At 32.0% G+C, this 6,468-nt stretch overlaps 1 pseudogene; it reads right to left on the reverse strand.

Annotated features, from left to right (window-relative positions):
• Nucleotides 1-2,069: 2,069 nt before the first annotated feature.
• On the reverse strand, nt 2,070-3,385 carry LOC120186331 (annotated as a pseudogene).
• Between the last annotated feature and the right edge of the window lie 3,083 nt (nt 3,386-6,468).

The raw sequence follows: 6,468 nt of genomic DNA on the forward strand, positions 1-6,468 counted from the left end.
ATTTTAGTTAGCTTTCCAAAGCATTTTAAAACGACTCAATCGGATGTCGAAAATCCAAGATATGCTTATTTTAGCTAAGACAACGCATACAGAAAACTATATATTGACCCAATACGAGAATTCTAGTTTATTAAGAATTTTAAATAATTTTATTGAATATTTTTAATTAAGTTTACCTTTATACTTTTCATAATTTATTTAGGGTAATTATGATCTTGGTATTAATTTAGTATTTTTTCCTTTTAATTAATGTATTTAGCATTAATAAAAAAATATGCTAATATTCTCCCTTTTAGGGTTTTTGGAATTCTATAAATAGTCACTCATCCTTTGTAAAGAGGAAACATATTATTTTTTTCTTGGAGAAGGAAGACTTTTTTTTAAAAGAGAGAGAGAAAAAGGGAGAGAAAGAGATCTGCCAAGGTATTGTAATATGAGATTAAGAGAAAATAAAGAGAACTTTATTTAAAGGTAGTTTTATTTTATTTTCATTTTTTTTAATTTTTCGTGTTCTTGTTATTCGATCAATCTCAATTTTACCTCATTTAAAAAAAACTCTATCGGATGAGAGAAGACTAATAAATAAGGAAAAAAGTTTTCCAGCATATTTTTCCTAAATCTAGTAAATCTAACTTTCCTTAAAAAATTTTAATGAAAACCAAATATTTCTCTTTTATTCCTTTTTATTAATTAACGTTTATTATTTATTATTTTCCTTTATTATTTTATTTCTTTATTTCTTTATTTGCTATTTAGTTTTCTTATTTTTGGTAATTTTGATATTTATATCGTTTTACATTTAATTTTCATTTCTTTTATTTTTACAATTTACATTTATGCTTTTAATTATATGTTTATTTTTTTACTTTTAATTCTGATTATTTGTTTTATGATCCTAGTTATTAATTAAATTGATTCTTTGATTTGATTCTTTGACTTTGTAATTAAATTTTTTATGAAGCCTATTGATTGATTGAATGACATTTTATTTGATTGATTACCATGATGGTCTCATCTTCATCACTCAATCTTTTTCAAAATAAATTAAAAGCAATGCTTGTTTACTTTTAAATTATCAAAAAGGGTTATCTTAAACCACCTAGGTAGTGTGATTCAATAATTTAAAATGAATAAGCATTCTCTAGTGGAACCAATTAAAATAATGACATCTTAAAATCAATTAGCAAAGTAGAAAGAGAAATGTTATTGTATTTAGATCTAACGAGATGAGCCACTCGACCATATTCGGTGATTTAGACTCGGTATTTATAAATATTTAAAAAATCCATATCTATCTTAAATGCTTGGTAATTTATTAATGAAACTTTTGTTTGTTGCATTACTTGAGGTAAATAAATACAACATTTGATTATGTTATTTCTCATTTCCTTTCAAATAAGGGAAAATCGCCACTCTACCTTATATTAGGTGGTATTTCCCTTTGGTTTGAAATGTTGAAGTGTTAACAATTTAACTTAAAAATTTCGAGAAAAAATATTTATAATTCATTGCTTTAGTTGGAAATGAGGGGATGTCACTCTACCTTTATATACTCTCTCTAGTTAAATGCAACGAATTGTTAACTTTTCTCTCTAGAATTTTAATTGATTAAATAGCATTGTATATATTTGACTAAAAAAGATCATTAATTAAATAAATATTCGAAGTCATAATTTTTCATTGCAAAGACAATAATTAATCAACTAAGTATCAACTTTCGGGTGTTATAAAGGTACTAATCATTTATTAAAATTAAATTTTATTAAAATGAACAAAATATTTTTAAATGATAGGTGACTCCTCAAACCACTTTTTCGATTTATAGGAAAATCCAATTTTAGTTTAAGAAAAAACCTTTTTATTATTATTTTAAGGGACCTTACGACACCTAGTTAACAAAATGCTATTTCTCAATGTCCAAAAATACCAATTTTATATCTATTCAAGTACCAAATACTTTATATGCCATTGATTATACACATTAGCACATGAATGACAAATGAATAACAACCTATTTGTTACTTAAAATGAGTCTTGACAGTGAAAAGTTATTCCTCTAAGATCTACACAATGAAACAGCAATAATATACAAAGAACAAGACAACAAGAAACTAGTTAAAAGTTAAAACAAAAGTCAAATTTCCTCTATCCTAGGATTACTCCGATGGACTTGGAAGCGGCTCCATTTGATCAAACATGTCAGCTGGGAAATCATGGAAGAAGGCATCAGGAGTCATGGGGTTATCAGTTTCTTCCTTGGCACTAAACCCACTGAATGGCTGCTCCACGTTCCCACTGTCTAGTTCAGGGACATCCATAGGTGGTGCTAACACTTGTGAAAAGTAAGGGTCCTCGAATTTAGCCAAAAGGTCCTGGCTTTCTAGTGATAATGTCAGGTACGGTTGGGGCTTCTGAGGAATGAAAACTTGCGATTGAGTCTCGGTATATGGGTTTTTCCCTCGAGACATAAGCTCAAGCTGATCCATGTTTGCATCTGTATACAACAGCGGGTTCACACTGGGAATTGCTTCACTTTAATACTCGTCATAGAGTTTTCAATGTAGGATGATGAGCAAGATTGACTCTTGGAGTATGATAATTCCTCCATTGATGAGCTCAACTTTGGAGCCTTCAAATTAGAAAAAAGAAGAAGAAAACATAATCATCACCCCACCATAAGAAAAGGATTAAACTTGACCATCTAAACCTCTCAAGATTCACTTTTGTTGCAGAAGAATTTTCTTTGAGTCAATTAATCAAACGCACTGTATGGATCCCCAAATCAGTTGAAATTAAAGAGATGAAATAGGGTTTACCTCCATAACAGGAACAACATGAAAGCCAGGGATTTCCTTTTCCATTTTGAGTGATTTGGAGGAGGAAGAGGGCGGCCCCGAATTCTGCAGAATCCTAGCCAGTCTCTTCTGCCTACTGCTCCAAAAATTCTTGACGTCATTGTCAGTCCTTCCAGACAAATACGTAGCAATTTCAGCCCATTTGTTCCCAAACTGTGCCTGCAACTCTATCACCTCCCTCTCTTCCCCGCCGTAAACTTACACCCACTTCGAAGATGAATTACAAACAAAGAGAAAAAGGAATTACTGATGAATTTGAATTACAAACAAGCAGTTGGAAATGAAAGTAAGAGAGAGAGTCGTAGGGTTTTACTTCTTCAAGTTGGGTCTAAGTTTGTTAACCCAACGAAGACGACAAGATTTGCCAGTTCGTTGCAGAAGACCTTTGGATCGAATGGAGCTCCAGTCTCGAGGTCCATATTTCATGACATGGTTCATCAGCACTTCATCTTCCTCGGCCTTCCATGGCCCTTTCCTAATCTGGCCTATCTCTACTCGCTTTCCTTCCATTGTTGCCCTAATGAAACCCACAAACTACACAAAGAAATGGCGCCTTCTCTTCTCTGTTTGATGGAATTTTTGTAATGACTTTGGTATGATCATATATTTGTTTGTCTTAGAATCTTTTGATTAATTATATACTCTTTCCACTTTTTTTATTCTTCTTTATTTTCGAAATGACGGTTATGTCGGTTACTGTCACTATCCTCCCCCAGTATCCCCACGTTCCCAATTCTTTCTCTGGTTCAAAAATTGTATTTCATTTACATTTATAACCAACACCCCTTTCCATCTTTCGTCGTTAAAAGCCTGTTACTTACTAGACCCGTCGACTTGGGTTTAGCGGTAGTTTGGGAATGCACATGAAAGTATTTTTAACCAAAATTTCATTTAAAATTCAAAAGTATTTTCAATTTTTCATTTTCAATCAAAAATTTATATTTGAAATATAATTATTGACTTAAGTTAAAAAAACGTAAAAAAAAGATATTTTTATATTAAAAATTTCATTTGAAAATATTCCTAAACAAAATCCCGACTGACTCAGTATAAGTTAAATAATTTAAAATATGTTTTAATATTAGTATTGCTTATGAATTTCAAAAAGAAGTATCATGGACTAGTCAAGCCCAAGCTATTTAAGTGTGAAAAACATTTAGGGTATGACAATCCAGTAGGTTTGGATGGAACTTGAGCATGCACATCCAACGGTTGCGAAAATAGTAAAGAGTTTTAGTTCATAGGACTACAACATACAACCAAGCAATAACTAAAATAAACCAAGAATATCAACTAATAACTCATTCAAAAGGAGGACTTAATAAATAAAGAGAAAAATGTTCGGTCATAGTCACTCCAAAAGCTAAGGGTCAAATGGGTTGTTTAACATACACATTAGATGCCAAATACAATATTACCAGTTGCGAATGCATTAATAGCCTACCCTTTTAACCTATAATTGCTTCTAATGCTCCATGTTTAACTTTCCTCAATAGCCAAACATGATGAGAATCTAAAGAAGATAGCGGAACTAAAATCATAGGACCCCATAATTCTTGTAAATTCATGGCATGTCAGAAATAAAAGACATTGTAAAACATAGAGGACACTGCAACAAACATATATATGCCAGAAATGAAGGTGCAAATGTGCAATGACCGGTCAACATATCAAGTAGTTGCTCCAAATATACTACCCTGTCATGATGCCTTTCGAGTTGCGTGCATGCAGAATTGTCTTCTAAAGCTATAATTCAATACATATTCAACTGTAAAATTTCCAAAACATGTAAAAAATTCAGTTCGTTCACGATATATCAGTCCCATAATCAACATGAACTTATTAAAAAGAATACGAGCTCACAGGATGTCGAAAACCACAGGTTAGATCAATACAATTTCCAGCAAACTAGTACCAGTAGTATCTCGAATTGCTCCTGGTGATTTCACTATGTCGATACTCACAAACAATTCCCTGATTTAAAGAAAAACCAAACAATAAGATCAAAAAAATTTAGCCTAGGACCCTCTTTCACTTCTATTCTGATGGACTGAATATCTTTCATAAGGAGTTCAAAAAGTTTTGATTAAAAAGAAAGAAAGAAAATTAGATGGTTTTGGTTCAAAACTAACACTGAATATCCAGATCCTTGACATGCAGTTCTAGAAACATAAAAATTTCAACAAAAACACATAATGCGAGATTAAAATGAGAAATATGAAAGAGGAAAAGCTTACTTCCGGAGAGCCCAAAAGAGAAAATAAATACTTTCTTGCAAGTGAGGGGAGAGGCTAATAAATAAATGCAATCGGTGTTGCATTTCAGCAATTCTTCCTCCATTTTTTCTTTATAAATAAAAGGATGAAAGATAGAGCACTGATTGGTTTACAATTTTACATGGCGGAAAACTTAAAAACAAAAACCAAACGAGATTACATGTGAGCGAAAGAGACAGATAGTGAAGGTGTTATTTGGGATTTCATTATATTTGATCATCTGTTGGAAAATCTTTAACCAAAAGGATTAAATGAAGAAATTATTATATGTCATTTGTACAAAATAATTCCAGCTTTGTTGGTGACTTTCAACAATGATACTTAGTTCATATTAGTAATATTTGCAAACTCTGCATTTCTAACCCCATTTTTTCTCATAAGCATTTCATCGAACATCTATGCTTCACCTGAGATGACCTGTATCTAACATTACACCTTGAATCGTTAATGGTCCCGATAGTCCCTTGGTAGAGTCTTTTTCTCAATGGACCCTTATTCAAGTCAACACATCCACATAATTCAAAATTAAATTAGAATTTCCCATGCATCCCCGAATGAAAAGTTACACTAGAAATGAGAAGAGAGAAGAGAAAAAGGAAATTCGAGATCGAAAATGAATTCGGGGTTTAGAATAAAATTGAGGACTGTGTTATAAATTTTAAAAGTTGGGGGACCTAAATGCAAACACCTGAAAAGTTCAGTGACCATATTCCAAACGGATTAAATGTTGGAGGATTACCATGTCGTCATCTTCTAACGGCAGTATAACGGTCGGTTACGTCAGAGACCATATTGCAAACGAACTAAATATTGGAGGACTGTATTGTAAGTTTTAAAAGTTGGGGGACCTAAATGCAAGTGTCAAAAAAATCAGTGACCATTACTATATTTTACCCAAAAATTTAAAATCAAACTTCGATTTTATTTCGAGAAAATATTTTGATAAATCAAGAATAAAAAGGGATTGAAATGATACTTTAAAGAGAGGGGGTTGTGTCCTAATGATTGAGGTGTCTCATGGGAATGGAACAATATGATAATGAGATGAGGTCAATAACAAAAGGTATGACCACGTGTCATACCCCCATCTTGTTCACATGTGGCAGGCTGCACATGCCTTTCCACGTGATTTCTCTCTTTCCCTCTCTTCATTCTCCCGAGCCACGGCCTCTAGCGTTGGTTGCCTCAACTCAGCTCTTAGCATCTTCAAATACCCTTTTATAAAGATAGGTCCGTAAACGAATGAAACGAAAGATTATGAGAATATATTCATGTTCGTTGTTTAATTTAATCAAATAAATAAATAAATACGAATAACTAAATATATAATTTTTTGA

The sequence above is a fragment of the Hibiscus syriacus genome, unplaced genomic scaffold (genome assembly GCF_006381635.1).
Source record: "Hibiscus syriacus cultivar Baekdansim isolate YM2019G1 unplaced genomic scaffold, ASM638163v2 tig00004013_pilon, whole genome shotgun sequence".
NCBI lineage: Eukaryota > Viridiplantae > Streptophyta > Magnoliopsida > Malvales > Malvaceae > Hibiscus > Hibiscus syriacus.